General features: G+C 47.0%; 1 long non-coding RNA gene across 1 annotated transcript; it reads right to left on the bottom strand.

The window, feature by feature from the left end:
* LOC146186481 (uncharacterized) lies at nucleotides 1-26,382 on the bottom strand. Its single transcript, XR_014707859.1, has 3 exons — nucleotides 26,289-26,382; nucleotides 4,706-4,802; nucleotides 1-241 (listed from the first exon to the last, which is right to left on the bottom strand). It is a non-coding gene; the product is annotated as an uncharacterized LOC146186481 (long non-coding RNA).

Here is a 26,382-nt window from a genome sequence, read left to right as displayed (position 1 = left end):
TAAATAGTCGGAACGTCGTAGTTTAATCATGGCACAGTTTTAAACAGGATACATTCCGCAGGTCAACAACAGCGTTTGTGTCTGCATGTTTGTCGTCTTCTCGGCCGTGCTCGTCTTTTTTGCGCTCGTCTGAGAGGTTTGCCATATACGCACAAATTGAAATTTCAAGAGACCTACAAAGCTACTTAAAGCTTCCCAAAATTTTGAATGTAATGGCGACAGCGACAAAGCTTCATACGGTCTGAAAAAACAAAAATGTATATTAGCTTCATCACACTGCCCCACAACCCGCTCGACAAAATACGCACACGTTTTCACATTTTGGCATGGCCTCTTTTACGCAATTTTAAATAATAATTCCAGAAAAAAAAATATATAGCACTCCTTTCTGCTACTGTAAGGCAAAATCTACCAAGTGGTGAAGTTCTCGTTTTTAGACTGTGGCAGTATATAGCGACATGAAAGCTAGAGAGATGAAAAATTCGCAGCTCAAAAACTTCCTTCGTATATCTCAAGAGCATCGAGTCTCTGTAAAATGCTCGGGGAAGAAGCATCGGCAACTCGAATGCCATCCATTCGACACTCCCCGTACGTGTGGAGGAGCAGGAATACTTTCGGTCGTCTCGTGATTTATTCGAATTTAAAGCGACCCTAAACGGTCGTCGACAAGATGGGTACGTGCGTTCCCTCTCCACCGAGCACAAAGGAAGGAGCCCGGAACGCGCACAACATAACTGATGGTCTCGAATTGAGCTTCGTTTCCCACTCCATCTTCCATGCATGCATGCGCGCATGTATTTCTATACCTGCGCATGTATATAGATTCCGAGTTGTATTGCTTGTATGCACACATGTCGCAGGGATTCGGATGCGCACTAGCGGTGTATATGCATGTATGCGCTGAATTTGCACAGAAAACACGGAGAAAATGGTTCGGAGGGTCGTTTTGGTTCATGCCCCCCGCCCCCCCCCCCCCCTTTCTGGGTGTGTGTGGCGGGGGGGGGGGGGGGGGGGGGGCGTTAGTAATCCAATGACCGTTATACGCTAGCAAGGGCAGAAGCTTTAAAATGCCCTCACTTGGTGCTAACATCTTGAATTTAATGGTGTTTGTAGAAACTGTATGCTCGGAAAATGGCTGAAACAAAACGAAGCACTGCTGTCAGTCATTCTTTTTGGCTTTCTAGATAATATTATATGACTGACAATTTTAGCATACCTCTATACTGGTTTATAAAGCCGATTTATGAATTAGATTTAATTATTTGGACTACATAGAACTCAAGTAAAAAATACCCATGATTTGAGAGAGTGCAAACAACGCCAAAAGAAATGTTTTTGCATCATTTTGTAGGTCTTTTCTTTCCTTTGTTTTCATTTTGCATCTGTCCACGTTACGAATTTCAACCGTCTCGATCTGCCTCTGAGAAAAAAACGAAACCATTGGGAGAATGCGTCTTGCCTGTTCAGCAGGTTGCCTCCACTTCCTTACTCGTGCCTCTTTATATAAAGCCATTTTACTGACGGGCTGGTTTCTTTTGTCATTAAACTTGTCATTAAACTGTCTCCCTAAACTACGTCACACAGCCGACGTACGAATTTATGTCACCGGTTAGCAATTATGCATGACTTACATGACGTAGGCAGCTTTCACTTTCATATACTGAGAAAAGCTCCCCATGGACTTTCTTAGCATGCCGTACAAATGCTGGGTCCGGGACAGTCAGACTTTTCCGGGCTCACAGAGAGTGGCATTACTGAGTTTCTTCAATCCGGAAATGCTATTCGCTACCGTGCACGTGTGTGTGTGCAGATACATGCGCCGCTTCAGTGAAGAACGGAGCTATGATCTGTTTTTTACTCTTGAGTATCCGTGTAGGAAATTTCTCAGTTGTAGTTAAATGGACAAGGTGGGTGCATGTAAGTCCGCATTTGACTTCTGAACTGTTGTCGTCATGTCTCATTCCAAGTTTGCTCATACGAGGTTACAAATGCGACAGTGACCGCGCGTGGTCGTTGAGAGGGAACATGAAGCAAAACAGATTTTTGGAAGCGCAATGGACTGCGACAAACAGAAGTTGTGCTATCCGCATTTTTTTTTTTTCGGATGATTTTGAAGCCGAACTGTACATGCCGCTCAGAAACGATGAATGCATTCACTCAAATATCCTCATGTTACGCTTGTCAGCACGAACACTAAGCCTCATGTTCATTTCTTCTTGTTCGTTTTTTTCTTCTTCTTCTTTTTTTTTTTCTTTTTTTTTTTTTTTTTTTAAATGAAAGCTACACTTGCGGGAGGCCCAGGGCCGTTGCCTAGCAAACGCCGCAGCTGGTGGACACCGCGCACTCGCCGCGCCACCTGGCAATCAAGAAGCAACCAGAAGAAGATGTCTCGTTTTTAATGTAACAACAACATAGCTAAACAACCAGACTTAACCTGGACTTGCAATCAAGATTTAGGTGGCATAGCTGAGCTAATCCTCTGTTAATATTATGCTGGGCTGGTCTCTTCCTCAAAAAAAAAAAAAAAAAAAAAGAATCGTCTCCACTGGGAATTGAACTGTGCATCCCCCGGATTGGACTAGATGAGACTAGTTTGGATTCGATTGGACCTGATTGGACAGATTTGGATTAAATTGGACAGGATTGTTTAGATTGTACTTGACTGGAATGAACTGTACAGGTTAAGGACAACGCAGAGGGCTATGGAACGAAAAATGGTTTGGTAACGTTAAGGGATAGGAAGCGCATGCAGACTGGGCCACAGAAATAACTCATGTTACTGACATTTTAGTGGAAATCAAGAATAAATGGACATTGGCAGGACATGTAGTGCGAAGAGAGGATAACCGATGGTCGCTTATATAGGGTAACAAACTGGATTCCAAGTGAAGGAAAGCGTAGCAGGGGGCGGCAGAAAGTTAGGTGGGCGGATATGAGGCTATGAAGTTCGCAGGGGTCAAGTAGATGCAGCTATAGCTATAGCACAGGACCGAGTTAATTGGAGGAATATGGGAGAAAAGCCTTCGCCCTGCAGTGGATATAGTCAGGCTGCTGCTGCTGCTGATGATGATGAATTATATACTGATTGGACTGGATTTGCATGGTTAGGCATGACTGGTTTCGATTGGATTAGGTTACACTGGATTGGATGGAATTAGATTGGATTGGAGAGGAGTATGCAGCCCAGCGCCAGGCACACATGCTTTCGCTACGTATATCCTGGCCTAGCTGAGCTAAGCCACGGCCAATTTTCTTTTCAATATCCGTGCGCACAGCACCTTGGACATAGTGAGAGCCGGATCTATCGGCGCCCGCATACGAGTTCGTCGAGACTCCAGCACAGGTGTATGAACATAGTGGAGAAAACGCAATAGCAGACAATGTAAGCAGAAAGTTGCTATTTGGCACAATGCGAGAAAAAAAAAAAAAGAGAGAGAGAGAGAGAGAGACATGCACGACGAGAAGTGCCACTTACCGATAAGACCGGCGCTTACTGCGATAGGTGATATATAGTCAGCGTTCGGCTTGTCTGTAAGTGCACGCGCGTCCATTGTACCTATAGTTATTATAGCCCTGTGTCTAGTAATTAAGCATAAGCTAACTAGCCTAAGCTAGAGTTGTATTTAGGAGTGTTTCTGTTTTTGGCATGGCCTTGTTGGCCATTGACACCTCTTACAGTATTTAAGGGATAACATATTTTTATAAAAAGAATATATTACCTGTGAAATCGAAAAAGAAACATTCGGGGTTGTACTATATGCTTGGTTTATAGGCTGTACTCGTTTACACTTTCAAGCTTTAGTACAAATTTATTGCAATATATTACATAGGCAGCAGATTTACCTTTAGTGCAACTGCATGTGCTTACAAAACAACTCTCCAAGTTTACAATATTTCTCGGCTAAATTTTATACCTCTGCAGTCGCTAACTTGTCTACTCGGCATACATAGGACGTCAATTGCGGATGAAGTCATACTTCCTTATACAACTGGCATAGCCGACGACGCAGGCTTTTTCTATAGGTAATATTCAGGAAATCTGTGCACGGACGCTCTGAACTGCGCGTGCGATGCCTGGTGGCAGTCAAGTTCGAGATAGGTTTGCAAATATAGCGCCATGAACTTGGACTCGGCGGCATTCGCTGCCGAAAACAAATTGCGGCATGTGAACTTCCGAGTCACGAACACCGGCTCTTTATCATGCACTAAAGCCGGCTGCGTGATTAGCTGCGAAGGTGCCACGCTTCCACTGCTTGCGATGCGTCATGACCTAGCCGGATGGGATAACGCTGGAAACATGCGTTCGTGCTTTGTCATGCGCGTTCGTGTAAACTAAGTCACCAAGATTTCGGTCTACCGCCTCTTCGTCTAAGCTCGCTCATGGCGCACATGACCAAGTGATCTCCAACCCGATTACTGCCGCCAGGCGTTACACTCAGTGGCAGTTGGACCGCTCCAGACAAGTGCATGTAATCGGCCCTGCGTGCATGGAAATACCGAACGTGAGTGAGGCCCAGAGCTGTTAAGAAGCGCGGAAATGGTTAATTCTGCTATGGTCAACTCTACGTATACACGCACTGTGAAAGAAAGTGGACGTCCGAAAAAGCTGGGCTAGGCTTTCCCTGACTTTTGCGCATACATCATTACGTTATCGACTTGATCGACCTTGTTATCAGCACGCCATATAGTGTGGTGTACAACTTACCCAGTGTCCGTCAACCTGACACGGTGTCTGCGAATGTGTGACGTGACTGCAGCATGTTGCGGCGCCTCAGCCTTCAGCGGCCTCCAACGTTTCGCACCTGAAGCGGGTAAGTAGAAAGAAAAAAGAACTATTCTATATTCTTCTAGCGTATAAGCTGCCGGCGCATTGTTGGTCGTGATAGGGGAATAATATAGCAGGCAAAAGAAGCTTCCGCCGTTACTATCGCAATTCAGCTATAGCGTTAACCAGAGTTAAACCACAACTAATTTTTTTTTTTAATGAGTACAAGAAAGAACGCTAGTTTGAACAGTATGCCCGGAATTAGAAGTTTCATTGTCGTATGGCTGGTCGTCTCAAACTTAGATTGGGGGCCTATAAGCTGCAGCTTGCAAAAGGAAACAGCTATAATCGGCAGCCGCAGAGGCCATTGGTATACTACAGTCGCCCGTCGTGGCTGTCGCTGTAATAACTGGATTCTGTGTACCCGACTGAATGCCTCGTGGGCACGAAAGATGGATCGCTTTATAATCAACCGCTCGCGAAACGCCGCTCGTACTACGCCGCATTTTTTTTTTTATTTTTTAGTAGCTACCACGGACTGGTTGGAGAGAAAATCACTGGTTGCAGTAGAAACGATAACGACCAGTTGCTTCGCAGGTTCTATTCTGTGAATCGACAGCACTATTTCTTTGGAACAATTTACTTTTCCGGCTTGCGTGATGGCTAGCGGTTTGATAATGAGAGAAAATATAGTGTGCACCTTTTGTTTCGGTGTACTCATCGTTTTATGCGAGAAATAAAAAAAAATGTTTGCAGATTGTCGAAACACGCGATGACCTGTTGGGACAACAAGCTGGAACATCTGAAGCGAAGTTCACTTGATTTTGGTTTCCTTTCCATGTTGCACACACAGAAAAGCGTAGTGCGCAATGCAGAAACTCGCTGGCTTAACAGTCTCACTTTCCTTGGCTCTCCGATGCCTCTCCCCGAATCGCTTAACGTCGCCGCACGCGGCAGTTACTTATACTAAAGCCTAACTTTGCATATCTGCCAACAAGTGGAGGCAACTTGCTCGCTCCTGCAGTAAAGCCTTTCCATAGGACCTGTCTGACGATCCAAGCGACGCCTGTATAACCCCTACCCCTCCACCTCACACACACACGCGCCTGTACACAACCACGGCCGTATAGTTCACACGCGCTGCGCCGAATGTGTTCTGGGCATATTCTGCTCCGTGGCGGATCCTTCTCGCGTAGAGACGGACACGGCCGCAGCGGTTGCCGCGGCCATGTCTGCGGTTCATGCGTGCGTCGGCGTCCGACCGACGGGCAATTCGCACATTTGGGCATATCGGACCCCCGCGCCGCGGCATCCGTCCGTCGGCAGCGCGTACATGCATTCTGAATGGAAAGGGCGCCTTTGTGCGGCGCGCGCTTGGCGCAACAAAGAGCCGCATCCCCGTTCCGGTTGTTGCTAAAATGGGCCTTTGACTTCGCCAGCGCAGTCAATGGGGCGTGCAGAAACGACGGGTGCTCCCTGCATGCACGGCGCGGTAGATTCTGTCCAGGGGGAGAAGAAGGAGGCTTGGGTGGGCTTCTGCAGATGCGGCCGCTGCTGCTGTCTCGTGGGAAACAACAATGACCCTTCCTCGAGCTGCTGCGAGCGCTGGGTGCCACCGCCAGCGGTGCGAGCTAGCGGCCGGTGTTCCTCCGGCGTCCGTCCGCCATATATGCCCCCCTCCCCCTCCATTTTTACCGCCATCTACCGACCCTCCGGTAATCCTTTTTTCATCAAGGAATCTCTGGGCTCTACGCCGTCTGGCCGCCGGGCTTTATAATAAACCCCCGCACCGATCGCAGGTCCCATGTTCTCTGTCATATATGGTGCGCAGGCGCGGCGGTGTGGTGCCTTCCCAAGCTGCCAGGGCGCTCAAGAAGCCGCCGTTGTTCTCCTTGTTCACACTAAGCCTTTGGAAGCCGTACTCTCCCTCTCCTTCTACTTTTTTTCAGGCAGTATACACAGCAAGCTGATATATGCTCTTCGCTCCACCGTTCATTGGCGGGTTCCTTCTGAGAACTTTTGGACGAGCTATTAACCTGACAGCTCTGTAACGAACCAATTGGCAAGCGGAGGTGAACACGCATGGAGCACGCAAGGGATTTGTTTGGTGGGTAAATGTCACCACCTACTTCGTCAATTGCGCACCAGTTATATGTATACTTCGATGAACGCTTCAAACGATATTTTGAATGTGAGGCAATATGTTTTGTACGCTTTTGAGATGTACGGCAGATCGTTTCTCATTAAGTCAAGGGGGCGCTCAAATCACCTTGAGAGTGCAATGCCACAACATTGCAAACAACGTTGCTGCTACATGTTCTGTCATTGCGTGCAGCCTGATGTGCTTGTTGCTGTGTTGTTTTTCATTTTTCAACCAACCATGCGTCTTCTGGTTGTTTTTGCTCTGCGGTAGACGCAGTCAGACTCAGAGTTGATTCTAGCTCTATATATTTAGACCCGATACGCGGAGCTGTCTAGTTAGTGTACGTCTGTACACAAACGAGCTCAGCTGCCAAATGACGTCGAGCACGTCATCCACTCCCGCGGCTGGGTCACGATACCGGCGCAGCTTCCAACTCCTTGAGCGCACTTGCAAACCCGGCCAGTATTGCGGTCTCCCGACGCCACACAGGCCGTCGACCAATCGGAGTTCGGTAATGTCACATGGCATTGTGACGTCATATACCTATTTACTAATCAGGGAATTCTCTGGCAACTCGCGATTAATCAGGAAAGTTCCTGGCACTGCTGGATGCCACCTTCTTTCTTTCTTGTTTTTTTTTTTCTTACATGTAAGCCTTCTATAGCGCTATCGCATTAACGCACCCCTTCGCTTTAAGTTTTCCGTCGCTAAAGAGACTTTCTAAGCTATCTTGATTTCTCTTTCCTACTGCGAAGTGTTCGTGCCTTATACACATCAAATGCATGCCCTTGTTGTTACATTCTGAATGAGCGAAGCGCGGGTGGGTAATGTTCCGGTAGATACAGTACACTGGTTAGGGGCGTGTACCCTTTATCATTGCATTCGGTCTGGCAACCAGCTCAGTGAATGCAGTGTGCGCAGAGGGGCGCGATTGTCAGCCTGCTGATGCGCCCTTTGAGTGCGGCTGGTTTATTGCATGCACGCTGCGCTCACGCTATACGGTTATATCCGTCGCCGGCGCGGGGCTTAGTTTCTCTTTATCTGTATTTTTATCGTCACGACACGTAATAAAGCTGATTTTACCTTCCGACTGTTTTATGCCTGAGTAGCTATTGCCAGGTCCCCAGTCATAGTCCGTGTTTGGAATCTTGCGGTTGTTTTTGTACTTTTCGCACAATTACAACATGTACCGCTGCTCAGCCTTCCTTCCTGATCCGACTGTGCCTTTGTGCGGCTGAATCGCGCAATGACGTATAACTATTTCTGTCCTTTTGTGAAAACAACGGAAAAGGTTGGTACGTCTGGTGCTCAAGACGGTACTGATGCATGCATGGCCGAAAAGGGGTTTTGGCAGCACCTGCAGGTTTAGCATGAACTATAGGTTAGCAACATTGCATTCGCAACGGTGCTTTCCTACCATTTTGGGCGGTGTTTTCGCGATGAGCTCTTACGATTCAAGCAAACTTATGATTTGCTGGAACTAGCTGAATCTAATATAATTATTATAGACTCTTGAAGATACCGGTAATGATGAGTTCATTTATGACGCTGATATAGTTGCTCACTACTGATGAGACTGTTTTGGGTATGCACGCAGAAGATATACCTCAGATAAATTTAGACCCTTCGAGAAGCTGTACGTCTGTGTGCCCTTTTCCATGAAGCACCTTTTTACTTTCTGGATTCCTTTCCTCTTGTCGCTGCAATCGTAGACACACCTTTATTGAGTTTTAAGAGCATAATCCAGAATAAAGACGTGTATGCCTTACAATTCAGTATCACTTCGCAGCGACGTTCAATTCGTTTCCCCGAAATGTCTCGCGCAGGAAGCGGCTTGCCACATAGTGTATGTACACTTGCAAAGGCAGAAACGCTCTCCTCGATGTAAAGTCCGAAAGTTAACAAGCCGTTACAAGCGCCGCGATGCGCGCACATTACACGCACGCCTCTTGTACATCTGCAGCTCAACAGAGAGACGCGTTACACGGCGCGTCTTCGGCTTCGCCGTTTTGACTAATCTTTCTTCGATTCGTCAATTGGCAACGAGAGTATGATGAACGAGGCTGGACAAAGGCCAAACCGATGATGGCACCTTCCGTTTTTCCTTCTTCTCCTCCCTCCTCGCTCATCTTCACGCCTGTGTATATGTGGTGTGCGTGCGTGTGAATGCATTGCCTCTTGTGTGCGGACGAGCGTGGGCCCGGTCCTGTATGTGTACTATGTGCTCGGGCACTTCGCGCGGACCGTATACACCTATATGCACCTATATAGATGGCGAACGCACGCACAGAATGCGCTGGGCCCTTCCGCGCGAGCCATTTACGAGGATGGATTGTCATTGTATCGCGCGCGTGATCTATATAGAAGAGGGCACCAGGCCTTTGCGCGTGTGTCTGTGCGCTGCATGTCCGCTATAGCTGTATAGACGCTTGTTCACTCTGTATATAGCAGTGCCGTCCGTGGTCCCTCGTAGTACGTATACGACGCGTGTGTTTGTGTGTGCGCAGTTTCTCGCACACGCACACGAGAAAATGGTGTGCGCAAGCACCGTTGAATGAGGCCCTTCTTTCCACCGCGTATATGTATAGCATGCTGCTGAAGATGCGTTGATGTTGTTGGCTCGCTATAAGCGCACTGCGACGGCGAAGAGGGCATCCGACGCTGCCATCGCTCAAGCGAAACTCAAACTAGATGGATGCGCGTGTCCCCACACAATTGGAATTAGCCACCGGCGACGCCGCCGCCACCACACGTGGCGATGTCTTGCGAGTGTTTTCCTTCGTGTGTTTTTTCCCCATTTGTTGTCTTCTTTCTAGTTTCTTTTTTGTTTATCTCTCCCCTCCTCTTTTTTTTTTTTTTTCTTTTTTTTCCTCCGCTTGCTCTCTGCCACTTCGTAGGTATGCCGCAAGAGACGCAAGAGCGGAGAGAAAGGTGTCGTGAATAATGGGGGCTTTCTCCCACATACAAGGGCGCACTTTCTGTTGTTTCCTTCCGTGCTGCGCTTACTCGTGTTAATTCGCTTCGCGCTGCCCTTACAGATCATTTTGCGCGCTGACGGATCGACCTTTGCGTGGTGCTTTGTGTGCCTGCGCGTTTTTATCAAGTGCGTGTCTTCAGTCCGCGCCGTGGAGTGAGCGACGCCGGCAGGTAATTTAAAGCTGTAAATACATGTCGCCATATTCTATATAGAGCAAAAATGCATGCCCTGGCTGAACAATTCCCGACAGGGCTTATGCACCGCATGCAAGAAGCAGGAAAGGTTAAGGCCGCTGCATGCATTGCTTCATGGCAGCTGATTTCGCATTTTAGCAAATGATTTCCGGTGGTTTATGAAAAAGGGAATTAATAGAGCCTAATCAATTTGACGCGAATAGTCGAGTCAGCGCTGAAAAATGAGTCCCTTGTCCGCGATCGACAGCGTTAGGGACATAAAATAAGACTCTAAGCGTCGTACAGATCCGCGTGCGCTTTGTTTAACTGTGTATAATGCACGTGAAGTTATATTGAGCAACTTGCAGTGTCCTCACATGGGCCCAGCTGTCCTAAGTGGCACAATTAAACAAATTTGAAATTAACACCTAAGATGTAAATCTAATGTACCTGCATATGTACTAAAGAAGGCAATTCGCAAGACAGTCGCCGGTGGGCGTCGTACTCTTATATGGATTTTATTATTTTACCATATATACACCCGTTCTATCCTATATCTCCCTATCCGGCCCTCTTCCATTTCCTCTTACTGTCAACTTGCATTGTCGCTTTGTTTTCGCCACTGCATCTCAGGTGCCTCCGAGCGCGAGGGAAGATTCCGCAGCTGACAAATATTTGCATTCATTTTTAAAATTTCTTTATAAACCACTTAATTATGTCACCTGACAAGTAAACAGATAACTTTGGTGAACTAAAGTTGCTTCCTCTTCTAAACCTACACAAAGCGAACTTGCTAAGCTCTACGAATTAAGCCGGTGTGAATGGAAACGCGGTGTGAATGGAATGATGCAAACGCGAAAAAAATTATGGACTTATTGCAGCGTCATCTTCTTTGGTCATATTAAGGAATTGTGGAGTAAGGATTTATATGTTTTTACTTATGTGTCGGCAACAAATTTTATTTTTGTACCTAGCACAAATAGGAGTACTATTCATTATTTTTTTATATATCATTGTCACATCCCGCTAAAAAAAATGCTGTAAATTCCAGCGTTAGGCAGTGGATTTTGTTCTCGGCTTATTTGTTTGGCTCGTATGAATATTCATTTGTATGATTTTAGTTTTTATTTATGTACCTAACCAAAAGTATTACAGGCGCAGTTTAATGGCGAAAGCCTTTCATTTTCCTTCCCTTCTTCCTCTTTATTGGGTGTTTGTGTACTCGTTATAATTTCATTACTTACTTTTCTTTGACTTCTTCGTCAGAACCTATTGTGACGTTCTTTCCTAGGAAATTATATTGACGCTCGAACCTATATTGCGACGTCTCGCTGACACATCTCGCGGAATCTCGTAGAATCTCGTAGAATCTCGCTGATACATCTTGCAGACGCGATACATTCACCATGAACCTAAAAAAGGTTTTCGCCTTAAAATGTTTAAAGTCTTGCTGCACTTCATGTTGCCGTGCAGTAAATTATTTGTCCGTGACCCAGAATCCCAATGCGGGAATAAACATTTGATTCGATACTAGATCGACTGAAATGAAATCGAGCGAGCGTCAAAGTCCTTGCATATCCCCAGCCTTCAGCGCAGCTCTAGACTTGCCGATAGCTACATGGGCGCAAGCAGGAGCGGCCCGCCGCGAGCAGTGAAATGCTTCTGCGTTCACTTTCGTCATCTTCAACAACAGCGCGCGGAAGTGCGCGGGGAAAGAGGCGGGGGGAGTGGGAGAGGGGACGCATTCGCAATCGCAGCAAGGTGGGACCCCGCGCCACTGCCGAGACGAACCGGCTACGAGATTAATGGAACTTTGATGATGACAGCAGTTCTCTTTCAAGAACCTGCAGCGGGGAGTGGCGGGGCGGTAACTGCGTAGACATGATTTTGGGACCCTTCTCTCTCCTCTTACTGTTGTTTAGTACATTTAGCACAGGCTCGCACAGTTCGAGCCCGTTTTGCTTGCACTTGTCTTCTTTTTTCGTTTACTTCGTTCTTTCCTGTTCTCCTCTCCCTCCCTTTTTGGGAGTCTCCATCCAAGTGGACTCAACTTCAGGTGGCGCGCAGACAGAAATTCATAAACGGGTCCTTGGCCTGTCAGCGTGCACGGCTCTGAGCAGCGAGAACGTCAATAGGATTCGATGCAGCTTTTAGGCACGATAGCTCCTTGCGGCTGACTATTAATGTAAGAGTCAACATGTAGGGTGGATGGCCTTTCACATACGGCGTAATTTAAGTACTGCTTGCTCGAGGAAAGGCAACGTGGCGAGCTCTATAATCGCACAATATTTTTGTTCGGTAACCAAAAGCATCAGCACTTTATAGCTCACCATAAACAACCGCATTAATTATGCATGCCACCATCCATAACTCATCGCGTCGAACGGACTTGGGTCATCTTTCGGTCATGCCGCAAACAGAGAAAGTCATGCCGCAAAAAGCAGAAACAAGAAGGGTATTGGACGCGAAGACATACAGTGGCGTCACCTCTCGGCAGGACTTGCGTGACACTCTAAGCGGGATAACGCGCGTTGAACTGCTGCTGCGATACTGTCCTGGGCGGTTTAGTTGCGTGTTAGTAATTTATTTATTTATTTACTGTACACTTCGGTTCGGCTGTGTTTAAACTTAATTTGAAGTATGAGGCCCTCTCATTTCGCAGAAAAGCATTTCACCGAGCTGCCCAAGCTTAGCCAGACCCCCTTAGGAGACAAGTTGCCGGGGGAAGCGGCGCGGTGCTGCCGCTCCCCTGAGTGTGTAAGAATAGGCAGGAGCAGTTGAGACGACGCGTAGAAATCTTCTAATCCAACTTCCTTTTTTTTTTTTTAAGCGACTATAATCGCAATTTTCACCCCCCCCCCCTCCCCCACAAGGATGAAATACTGGCATTGTATGGATAGCACGGATGAATGAACCCATCGGCTCGAATCTGCAGGGATCCAAGTGAAGTTGTAAGATAGACGTATACCACACCGTACTGTATGCCATACCATATCATATTGTCACGTCTCGATTGAACGCCAAGGAGGACCCAAAGATAGGACGGGTTTAATAAATCAACCTGGACGAGTCTTGCGCTCCAACTTCCTTCTCTTCCAGGCTCGCGCTTGTGTGTGGCCCAGTCATCATCTTTGGCGTCGTCTTCTATGCGGCATTTGCCCCCCTCCTCAGGAAGCATCGTCCCGATGAGCATAAAAGGGAGTAGGGGGTCAAGGTCAGTCCGAGTTGTACGGCTTCATGCGTACAACGTGGACGACGTCGGCTTGTTGCTGGCGTCGCTTCGAGGTCGACACCCCGTCTGGCACCACCTCATAAGTGACGTCGGTTAAACGTCGCTGAACAAGATATGGCCCGAAATATCGCCGCAATAGTTTTTCGGAGAGTCCACGGCGGCGAATAGGCGTCCAGATCCACACTTTGTCGCCAGGTTCGTACATGACATGTCGGCGTCTATGATTGTAGCGTCGTGCATCATGCTCTTGCTGATTCTTGATCCGCACACGCGCTAGTTGGCGGGCTTCCTCTGCACGCTGAGCGATTTCCTCGGCGTCCTGATCGAGATCGTCGGTGTCGGCATTCGGGAGCAACATTGCATCCAGCATAGTTGTTACTGGTCGCCCGTGAAGGAGGCTGAATGGTGTCATACGAGTGGTGTCTTGGCGTGCCGTATTGTAGGCGAACGTGACGTAGGGAAGAATTTCGTCCCAATTCTTGTGGTTCACGTCAACGTACATGCAAAGCATGTCTGCAATGGTTTTATTGAGGCGTTCCGTCAACCCATTGGTTTGGGGGTGATAGGCTGTAGTTTTACGGTGACTGGTACCACTGAGGCGGAGAACGGTCTCCAAAAGTTCGGCCGTAAATGCAGTTCCTCGGTCAGTTATAATGAGCGCCGGAGCGCCATGCCTCAGGACAATGTTCTCCACGAAGAACCGAGCTGCTTCGGCGGCGGTACCCTTTGGCAGAGCCTTGGTCTCCGCGTAGCGGGTTAGATAATCGGTGGCGACAATTATCCATTTATTTCCGGCTGTCGACGTCGGAAATGGTCCCAGGAGGTCCATGCCGATTTGCTTAAAAGGTGTTGTTGGCACTTGAAGAGGATGGAGTAGGCCAGCTGGTTTTACAGGGGGTGACTTACGGCGCTGGCAGTCTATGCACGTACGTACATAGTGTTTCACTGTCGCAGGCAGTTTTGGCCAGATAGTATCCGTGCTGGACTCTAGCCAACGTGCGGGTGTAGCCTAGGTGACCGGCGGTTGGCTCGTCGTGACACGCTTGCAGAACTTCACTGCGGAGAACAGATGGGACGACGAGTAGATGACTGTTTCCCCCAGGGCGGAAGTTCTTCTTGTAAAGAACGTTGTTGCGAATAAAGAATGAAGAGATTACTCGGGTGAAAATCTTAGGCACAGCGGCAGTTCGTTTTTCCAAGAAATCAATAAGAGGGAGCAATTCCTGGTCTTCTCGCTGCTGTTGGGAAAGCGTTGCGTCATCTATGACACCTAAAAATGCAGTGTCTTCATCGGTCATAGTAAAAGGTTCGACCGGCGCTCGCGAAAGGCAGTCAGCATCCGCGTGCTTTTTTCCAGATTTGTAAATAACTGCCATGTCGAATTCTTGTAATCGAAGGCTCCAACGCGCGAGTCTCCCTGAAGGGTCCTTTAGATTCGTCAGCCAACAGAGCGAGTGATGGTCGCTAACGACTTGAAAGGGGCGAGCGTACAAATAAGGGCGGAACTTCATAACCGCCCATACCACTGCAAGGCATTCTTTTTCGGTTGCCGAGTAGTTCGCTTCTGCTTTAGATAGGGTCCTGCTGGCGTAAGCAATTACTTTTTCCACACCACCCTGGCGCTGCACCAGCACAGCACCTAAGCCCACGTTGCTGGCATCCGTATGAAGCAGTGTAGGGGCGTCGTCATCAAAGTGCGCCAGGACAGGTGGTGTCTGTAAACGTCTCCGCAGCTCATTAAACGCTTGTTCCTGTTCTTCACCCCAGTGAAAGACAGCATTGTCACGCGTCAGCGAAGTTAATGGCCAGGCAATTCGTGAGAAACCAGCAATAAACCGGCGGTAATAGGCGCAAAGACCCAGGAAACGCCGCAATGTCTTTTTGTCCGTAGGTGTCGGGAACTTGGCGACTGCGGAGAGCTTTTCAGGATCAGGCCGGACACCTTCTTGGCTAACGACGTGACCTAAGAATTGCAGCTCCTCGTACCCGAAGTGGCACTTCTCGGGTTTTAGTGTGAGGCCCGCAGATCGTATGGCCTGAAATACAGCTAGCAGACGGCGTAGATGCTCTTCAAATGTGGCCGAAAACACAATCACGTCGTCAAGATACACCAGGCATGTTTGCCACTTAAGTCCCGAGAGCACAGTATCCATCAACCTCTGAAATGTTGCTGGTGCTGAGCATAAACCGAACGGAAGGACCTTAAACTCGTACAATCCATCGGGAGTGACGAATGCTGTCTTCTCCCGATCTCTCTCGTCTACTTCTATCTGCCAATATCCACTTTTCAAGTCCATTGATGAGAAGTAACGTGCATTTCGTAGGCGATCAAGGGAATCGTCGATGCGAGGAAGAGGGTACACGTCTTTTTTAGTTACTTGGTTGAGCTTGCGGTAATCTATGCAAAATCGTAAGCTGCCGTCCTTCTTTTTAACAAGTACCACGGGGGAAGCCCAGGGGCTCTGTGACGGCTGGATAACGTCGTCTCTAAGCATTTCGGCCACCTGGCGCTGAATGGCTGCACGTTCTTTCGGAGCTACACGGTAAGGATTTTGTCGAATCGGGCGAATCGAGTCATCCGTGATGATTCGATGTTTTGTCAAAGGCGTTTGGCCGATCCGCGATTCGGAAGCAAAGCAGTCTCGAAATTGATCTATGAGATCCAAAAGACGGTCCCGTTCTGAAGAAGACAAATTTTTACTCACATCGACGATGGTTACGGGCGTCTTGCACATTGATCCTTCCTGTTGCAGTGAGAAGCAGTGCTGCGCCTTTAGGATGCTGTCGAAAAAGGCCACAGTTGTGCCTTTCGGAATTTGCTGACGCTCGTCGCTGAAGTTTGTCAGCAGCACTTCGGTCTGTCCATTGGTCAAGTTGACTAGCCCTCGAGCTATAGAAACACCTCGGCTTAATATCAGGGCGACTGCCCTTTCGGCGATACCATCGCCGGTATGCGCCATGTCGCACTTCACTTCAACAAGAGAGCATGATCGCGGAGGTAATGTCACTGTCTCATTGGCGACGCGTAAGGGCATCAGTGGTACTTCCGCACAACCAAGGTCTTCATGATTGTTGGTGAAGGCAACGACGCTGTCACGAATGCTGATTACAGCCCCATGAAGACGCAGAAAGTCCATGCCCAAGATGAGATCTTTGCAACAGTCAGGGAGAATAACGAAGCTGCCAACAAACACCGCGTTTCCTATTCCTATCCGGGCAGTGCACTTCCCTGTCGGTGCCAGTAGCTGGCCCCCAGCACTTCTTATTACTGGCCCAGTCCATTCGGTTTTTACTTTGCGCAGCGTGTCAGCCAGTTTCTGGCTAATAATTGAAAAATCCGCCCCGGTATCCACCAAAGCATGTACCTCCAGCCCATCAATGGAAACGGCGAGGTCAGCGCTAACAACGTTATCTGGGTTGCTCGTCTCTTTCGGCATTTTCGGCGGAAGTGCGGCAAGGTCAGCGGTATCAGCTTCGTCGTCGGGGCTGCTCATCTGATGCGGCATTTTCGGTGGTAATGTAGGCGGCATTTTCGGCGGTAGTGCGGCAATGTCCATACTAACGGCAGCGTCAGAAGCACGGGCTGTCGGCTGTTGCGGCGGTGGTGAGGGTTTTGACACTTTTAGACTGTGTGCAACCTCCCCTCGTGAGGTTGCGGCTGTTAGTTTCCCCGGTGAGGGCTAGGGGACCGCCGTCCGCCAACGTCAGCATTGCCACGACGCATCGGCGGAGAATAACGCTGTGGCGATGGGGAGGAGCGGCGGCGGAAGCCCGGGGATTCGGTTTCCCTGCTGACCGGAAGGCCGTCGTCGGTTTGGGCAGTGTCAGCGTCGAAGCGGCGGCGAGCAGAAGCAGACGGAAAGGCCTGCCCCTCTTCGCGGTAACGGCAGTACCGATATACGTGGCCAAGTTGTCCGCAGTAGAAACAGAGTGGCCGGCTGTCATAACTGCGCCACCTGTCCGTTCGGCGTAGTTGAGAGCACCTGGAAGGCGCCCACTGAGGCCCCTGGAAGAATCGCGTCTCCTGACGGCTTGGTGCGCTCGGTGAGGCGTGGTCTGGAGGCGGGCGACGTAGGACCGCGGCGTAGCTCTCAGATTGCGGCTCGTGATAAGGTGCAGGAATGTTGGCCGGGTAGTTGACCGGTTGTGGAACGCGGTATGGTGGTTCGGAAATGACTGCCGCGTTGTCGACTGGATGAAACTCGTTGCACTGGGCAGACGGTGTTAGGGAGCACCGAATTTCATTCCTTACAGCCTGCACGAGGGCCTCTGACGACTGAGCTTTCGTAACCGAAATTCGCTGCAACTCCTCAAGGACAATTTCTCTAATCATGTCTCGAAGAGTGGTCTGATCTGTTGCAGTCAGCGCCGCCGCAGTCGTCGGGGCACAGCTGGCTGGTCGGTTGTACTGGCGGCACCGATCTTGGAGGGCTCGCTCTATAGCCGTAGCGTCCTTAATGAACTCACTCACGGTTTTAGGTGGGTTGCGTACTAAGCCGGCAAACACCTGTTCTTTGACACCGTGCATGAGATGCCGTAACTTCTTTGGCTCACTCATATCAGGGTCGGCACGGCGAAAAAGGCGAGCCATGTCTTCCGCAAACATAGCCACGCTCTCATTCGGCTTCTGGACACGCACTTCAAGCAGGCGCAGCGCATTGTCGCGTCGATCAGTTCTCGCAAATGTGTCTACAAGCTGGCGGCGGAAGTCGTTCCATGTGGATAAGCTGGCCTCGTGGTTTTCAAACCACGTTCTAGCATTATCCTGAAGGGCAAAATAAACATTGCAAAGCTTGTGATCTTCGCTCCACTGATTAATCTTGGCCACTCGCTCAAACTGGTCAAGCCAGTCCTCGACATCTTCAAACGCTTCCCCGCGAAAGCACTCTGGCACCTTGGTGTTCTGAAGAGTCACCGGCGTAGGGTTGGGATGTGCCATGGCTTTGGAGACCTGATGGACTTGGTCGTTTGAAGAGTAGCTTGGCAGATGGTTGTACTCCGGGGCTAGGCCTAGAAGGCGGCGGCTAGCGCGATGTACAGGCGTGTCGATGTCTGGGATTCGCTGTGGACTGCCGGAAGGAGTCTTATGCATACCCCAGCGCGCTCCACCAGTGTCACGTCTCGATTGAACGCCAAGGAGGACCCAAAGATAGGACGGGTTTAATAAATCAACCTGGACGAGTCTTGCGCTCCAACTTCCTTCTCTTCCAGGCTCGCGCTTGTGTGTGGCCCAGTCATCATCTTTGGCGTCGTCTTCTATGCGGCAATATCATACCATACCATACCGTACCGTACCGCATCATACGATACCGTACCATACCATACCATATACCATACCATATACCATACCATATACCATACCATATACCATACCATGCCATACCATACCATACCATACCATACCATACCATACCATACCATACCATACCATACCACACCATGGCTTACTATATACCGTATACCAATTTGCAGTGAAGTTTCGTTCATTTTCATGACACCGAAGTTAAGATAATTAACCGAAAGGTGCTCGCAAATAGAGTCGAAACAAGAAACAGTACAATCCTTTGGCATGCTTGTGACCGACGAGATTTATACAAATTAGTTATAAAACCGCCATTGTTATAGGTATACCTCGCCAATCCTGCAGCACGAAGTCCGCTCCGCGCAGCTGTTCATCCGTGACATATACAGCCTGCTGAATATCGGTATATACATGTATACAGGGAAGACCACTACCGCAGCCGTCGCGCTGTCTCGCTATTTGCGACATATCGGCGCTCAGCGACCAGGCTCGAGAGCACGTGTGCAAGCGTGCAGCTGTTGCAGAGGTCCACCATGCATGCAGTGCAAGGGCTCGCGATCTATACGTCGGGACATACGGTCTTTCGCTTTCCAGGAAACCGGTGCGGCACTGACACCCCAACCTGTGCAGCATGCAGCGGCAGGAGCATGCAGTGACGCATTCTCTGGGTTTCGAAATGTGCACGAACGAAGCAGGCGTTGTGCAGCAACGTGCACGGAGGGTGTATCTTGCCGGGCTATATAATGTAAACAATCCCAGGAAACACGAACGGAAGGGATGGCGACATATGATGAGCGAACTCTTGAGTGCGCTGATGCGGTGGATTAGTAAAATTTTGACGCTCTACTGCTGAATATATACGTCAGGTTAGGTCTCGAATTTAAATGCCAGCGAAATGCACGAGGATGCATACCTATATGTTGTGGACGATGCTTTATAGAGTTTATGTTTTGGGCCATGAATTTGTATACGAAAAAAGTAGTTCCTTGGGTCTTCAAACTCGCTTGCTGCGTATACTCGTTGGTGTTGAGTTGGGTTGTGGGATTTAACGTCCCAAAGCGACTCAGGCTATGAGAGACGCCGTAGTGGAGGGCTCCGGAGATTTCGACCACCTGGGGTTCTTTAATGTGCACTGTTGTAAATTAACATCACTGCGTGAAACAGGACGTTATAAAATTTTGTCTCTACTCAAATCCGGTACAGTCCGGTTTCTGGACTTATAGGAAAAAGAGATTATACACGAGGAAGCGTATGTATAAACTGGCAATTTAATATGAAATTTCACTGAAGCCGGGTACATTTTTTTTACAAATAGATATGCTTTATATATGAGGCATAAGGACAACGTATAATGTTGGTATGACATCAGAAAGAAAATATCCCTGTTGCTATATCTAGTAAAGCGATTAATTAATTTTTGCTAAAAAACTAACCATTACAGTTACCTATACTCCTATAGTTGCAATTATGAACTTGTGGCACGACAAATTTCGAACACGTGATTTTTTCTTGCGCTGTGGCTCAACGAATTTCAGGAGCCCTCCACTAAACGACGTCTCTCATAGCCTGAGTCGCTTTAGGACGTTAAACCCCCAAAATTAAACCAACCAGAATAGTTATGTGAAAGATCCCGTGACATTGACATAAAGCTCTCTTTAACCGAACTGTATACCTCGCGCGCCAGGTCCAGCTCGGCCTGGACCAGCAAGCAACGACGAGCTCCGCAGCACAGGTGGACAGCGAGGGTGCCGTGGCAGTGGCGTTATATACATAGATCGACGGCAATGGGGCCGGTGCATGGTTAAATAGAGCGCGGGTTTTTCGAAAGCGCTCTTCTTTTGGCAAGAGGTAACAAATATTTGTTGAGCAACAACGCCGAAGGTAATCGTGTTTTCAATATTCTAAGAACTGATATGGCTATTAATAATGACCGGCTACAAATCCCTAATTGCAACTATGTATACACACCTAACTATAACAGTTATATCTTATAAAGTTAACTATAAGATATCAGTTAACCAGCTTACAAGTGAACATTATTCCTCTGTTTTTTGATGTCCGTTAGCAGTGGCATACCATTGTGCCGTCAAAGACATCTTCAGATAACAGAATGCCTCGATTTTTTTAATTAACAGCTAATTAATGACAAACGACACATGGTGCGGATTTGCAGTGAGAAAGAAAAAACGCAGTTTGAAAGGGAAGTAAAATATAAGGTACAACTTCCAGTATATTCATGTTTCTTTTTTTTTTTTTTATTGAGATATACAGTTAGGTATATCTCCTTCTAGGTATAATGAATTTGTTTTTATATTAACAATACATGTAAGGGCAAGCCTTGCACTCGATCACTTATTCGCAACGTAGAGAGGCGGGTCGACCTCCGGCAGTACCGCGTAATGTGCGTTTGAGAAGCGTTCGTTCGATTTTTTTTTTTTTCGGCATTCTAGCTGTCACAACACATGTGACCTGTCTTACTATTACCACGGCCACCTCGATTGGTGCGCCCATCGAGGCGGCCGTGCTATTACTATCGCAGCTCTGTCAAGGTGTCCTTGTTTTTCGGACGTCGCAAAGCGCACAAAGAACTCGTAACAGGCGAAACATGCAAGACATGTATACTGCAGTTGATACTTTAAGCGGAAATGTTATTTTGCTACAAATTTTAATATGCCATTATATCGAACATTTTTATAGTAACCGCGGAGGCATGCCTGCAGTAGCCTTTCGAATCGTAGGATATACGTTGTAGCAAACCTTGATACACAGAAGCGATGTGCATTGAAGTTGAACCAGCATTCAAAAACATCGCTAACCTGCATGCCACATGGCATTGCTCTTTCAAATTGATTAGCACCGGGTAAATGGTCATTGAGACAGTGGTATTGCGTTTTCTGTGGTATTTATTTTATCTTAGCGACACTAAATCAGCATCCGCTCCTTCATTCAGCATTGAGGTAATTAAAATTTCTCGTTACAGTTGCACCTCATTCATCAACACTGTTTAATTCCTATATGGACCCGTAATTATACGCCATGTAAGATATCTCTTTTATATTTCACACTTTCCATCGACAGGTGAGCGTATACTTTCAAATACAGGCACTTGAATTGTAACCGGTTCTTTAAACAGCACATTTTAAAGAAGGTGGAAACGAGTGACCGGCGCTATACCCACTGTTCTTTATTTGACTTCTCTGCGGATGTATTGAGTTGAAGCGAGAACTGCTCGTCCTTCAAGCAGCGACCACGGCTCACAGGCACACGCACAAACACATTGCGGACGCACGTATATCGAAATCTAGTTTTATTTATAACGTTCAGGACAGTGGTAAGCCAATGGACGGAGGCTCGGACGTGTGCGTCGCAGTTTGCACGACTCCGCGGAAAGCGGGACGTGCTTTAATTACGCTTGCCTTGGGCGTGGTGCGTGCGCTCGCTCCTGCAGTAGCGGCCTGGCTCAAGTGCACGATGTTGTCTTGTATTTTAGTGTTCCCGTCGGAGTCTCCAACAACGACAGGCTGTCCAGTGGTGTGTCCCAGAAGTGCGTCCCCGTACGTGATCGTGGCTCCCGCGGTTTCGCCCCTCGTTCTGCCCGAGGTAGGGGCATGAAGGGGAGGAGGAGGAGGGTAAGGGGGCGGAGATGCAAGCCTTTCGAAACGGACTGGTACGGCGGTTTCGTAGGAGCACGTTTGCGGTCGCTGCTGTTGCAATGTACATGGGCACCCACACACGTATGTGTTGGGAACCAAGTGCCGCATGTATCTGATGGCGTGGTTGGACGAGTTTTGCGGCGTGCCTGCCTACAGTGCGTATAGGCCACCATCAAGGCTGTTGCTTTCATTCTCTCTATCTATTGTTTTCATTCTCTGTATCTACTCTTATTTTTCCTTCTCGGCACTGACTCGTGCGCGGCAATAATTTTTTTTGGATGGAACTCGACGCTAAAGGTTTCACACATAGCGTCTATACCTGTAATATGGTCGCTTTGTGAATGCTTCAAGTGTTTATATTTAACGAATTCTCGCAAACAGATTTCGTAAAATGCATAGATCTTGCACCTCTCCCACTTCTTTTCTTTTCTTTTCTTTTGCAGTGGCGACTTTAAGTAATTATTGCGGCAGTGCGCTATGTCCCTCTGCTCTTGCTTATTGATATATATATATATATATATATATATATATATATATATATATATATATATATATATATTACCTCCTTAAGGTTAACTTTCTGAGGGGACAAACCACTGCGTAGCAGTCCGATAGCGTACGCTTGATTTTTTTCAATAAAATAGACTATAGCATGTAGCAGATAAGTGCAAACGTTTCAGGCAACGTTGGTTTAGACTGCTAGTACCATATACAACTATCTCAAAATAACAGAGTTGTCACAGAAACACACCATACATCTAGCTCTTTTGCAATGCCCTTTGAAACGTTTGACCTCTTTTGACTATCAGACTAATTTTTCGGTTTTTCGGCAAACAGCAGAACCCTCTGTTCAGCTAAAGAAGTATACGGTACGTAAGCTCGCTGTCATCCGTTTTTTATTTGCATCATTTCGGCTCACTCATGCTCTAAAAAGGATGCTAGTAATATAAAAACAATAGGTTCGTCTATATTTAGCACTAGTCGCTCGTACTAATTACGTAAACAGAGGGATCTCTACACCTCGGTGCCAATTTCGGACTGTCTTCACGATATCATAAATTGCCTCCATCCACGCTGTATGTATTACTAAACGCTACAGTTTTCCGTGCGACTAATCGTTGGCAGAATTAAATACACCTTAACTGAGGAGGTTGCTTTTCTCATACACTGATCGTACTTTGTCATTTCGCAACTATAGCTGCTCTTGTATTGTCGACTCTCAAATTAATGTAGTGCATGCTCAGAGTTACACGAAGATCCTCATGCAGCCTTCGTGTACTTAGAAATTCATATTGAGCAATGAATTGCTCTTTTGACCAAATAAACGTTCATATTAACGTGAACGTGACATGGTTTCATAGGACATGCATGCGTTTTCCATTCACCACATACTGAGGGAAATATGTTGCAAAAGGTCGTACGTGTGTATGGCATAAATAAATGTTTCAAACAAAATAACCAATGAAATACCAAGTCAGATCATTTGTTTGGTCTGGTTTATTCGTTTAACGTCCAAAATCGATTCAGGCTGTGGGAGGCGCCGTAATGGAGTGGTCATGAAATTTCGACAACCTAGAGTTCTTTAATGTTCACTGACATCGCAAAGCACACGGGTGCGTGGATTTTCACCTCCATCGAAAAGCGGCCTCCACGGTCAGGATTCGATCCCGCATCTTTGGGCATATAGTCGAGCTCCTTAACCACGCCCGAGATTGCGTGTAGCAGTGACTGAAGAGTTAGAGGTCTTGGGCAAAAGCATGCACCGGTTCGAAGCGGCGCTCTATAGCTCTCATGTTCGCACCTTATTCAACTATATTATATTATAGAATGAGCATTCGTTACAGCATATGCGTACAGAAAGAGAAGAGTAAGTTACTGCATCGGTACCTCCTATAAATACTCCTATATACTCCTATAAAGCACTCCTAAAGGTACTCCTATAATGCAGTAATGACACGTAGCACGAAAATTAACACCTATATTATACACAAATAATAAAAATAACGCTATTTTGCAAAATGAAACGAACCTAACTAATAAGTTGAACACCATATCAAACAGTAATGTAACAAAATTGGGCACGGGGCATAACAGAACAAAATTCTATCATCCCAATATAGAAAAAGTATATGCGATGCTGATAAGTAATGAACATTCGTTGTCAAATATTAGTTATCATTTTCTGCAGATGAAATTAAAATTTTAGCTTTGGAGGCGAACATATTTTTGTTTAGCGTGGTAAGGCGCTTTTTTTGTCCGTGCTATAGGAAGTAACAAATTTTTATTCCTTGGAAATCATGTTTTGTTATCGTTAATTGGGGAAAATTTTGGGAGAAGTGGTACTTGAGACTCTCCATTTAGTAACTTATTCAAGCAAATGCATAGGTTATATTTACCGTCATCAGTGACTGAGTGGATTCCAGGGTTATGTAGCAATTTGTCATTAGAATCGTTCAAGCTATAAGAAATTATTCTAAGTGCGCTGTTTTGAATGGTTGTAGACAAGTTAAATGCGTGCTGTAAGTGTTTTTTCCAGGGTATACAGTCAGGGATATGGGACTGGATGATTGTAGAGTATAATGACATCGGGGTATCATGCGAAAAGAAGGCTCGTGCCCTCTTAGAATGCGTATATGCAATATACTAGTTTAGCTTTGACGTGGGCTGTATGGTGATGAAATTTTAAATGTGAATTCAACTTAATGCCCAAATACACGTAGTAATCGCTTGGTTTAATTGTTTGAATTGTATGCTGACAAATTCGAATAGAGGGGGGAGATTCAATATTTGCCTGTGTGAGCACTGTGAGGCAAATAATAGGAAGGAGGTTTGCAAAGGATTTCCCTGAAGCATATGAAGTTGAAGCTTAAAAGTGAAGATTTTTGCATAGTCAGCATATAACACGCATTTGGAACAAGTAAGGCATGCCATTAATAAGGACTAAAGAAAGAGGTGGGCCTAATATTGAACCTTCAGGTACGCATATATATTAATATAGCATTTGCTTCGCCCTAAATACTGACTGGTTGGCTGTAGTCTTTTAAGAAAATTTTTCATCAGTTTCAACAGTGCACCTTCTAATTCCTACCTGCTTCTAGTTTCAAGAAAAGTACTGAGTGGTTAATAGAACCGAATGTTCTGTTGAGGTTTAGAAATACTGCGTCGGTGCAATTTCCTGCGACTACTGCCTTTTAAGTTTATCTGTTAAAGTTATAAAATTGCTAGGTCAGGAGAGTCGACAGGGCAAAATCCATATTGGTAAAGAGAAAGAACATCTATAGTTTACTGAAATATTTGTTCGAGCGTTTTGAATTAATTTTAAGTTATATTGCTGTACAATGGAAGTACACCGATCGGTTTGTAATTTACCAGTAAAGAGCGGTAAATTTTCTTAAATACTGGGGTAATTTTGTGATGCTTTAGTTCGCGATGTAAGATTCCGGTCTTAAACACGTTACTGATGACGTCAGAAAAAAACAAGCGATATGGGATTGATAATTACTTTTACATAGGTAGGGTGCACAATATCGAGACCTGCACTGGTTATTTTTAGAGACGAATAACGAGAATAGAAACCCCTGTGACCATCGGATACAGCATCAGGCAATGCCACCTCTAACAGGTCACGCACATACATTCGTACGGCTCAATACGTCGATGATTAGCACCACTTGCTAACTATAAGCGCCAAGAAATTGAGTATGCAGGAAAACGCCTTTACGCTAATAACTGCCGGAGCTGGGATTTTATCGCAATTTGTGTGATACCGAAACGTTGAAGAAGGTTATTTTATTATCCCCATGTGCTGACTTCCTGCCGCACATGCGAATATCGTCACCCAAATATACCAACCCTAACCACAGAACTCGGGCTCTGGAAGCCAGTCTTCCAACACCACTGCCAAAGGAACGAGGGGAAGCGGGGATAGGGGAGAAGAGGGGGGGGGGGGGGGGGGGAAGATGCGTACAGCAATGGAAGATGGTTCACAGAGGCTTGTACAGCGGTGCGGAGAGGAGGGTTTGGTCCTCGGACCATCTTCTCACCTGCCAGCCGAGCCTGCTGGATGAACCTGTATGCGCGCTTGATATTTTCACAGCTGAGACATCGCGGCTCCTGGGATATGGATGAGGGCGCGGC

The sequence above is a fragment of the Amblyomma maculatum genome, chromosome 6, assembly GCF_055883805.1.
Source record: "Amblyomma maculatum isolate TAMU_Amacu chromosome 6, ASM5588380v1, whole genome shotgun sequence".
Lineage (NCBI taxonomy): Eukaryota > Metazoa > Arthropoda > Arachnida > Ixodida > Ixodidae > Amblyomma > Amblyomma maculatum.
Note: the sequence above shows the minus strand (reverse complement) of the source record. Positions and strands in the feature narration are given on the sequence as shown.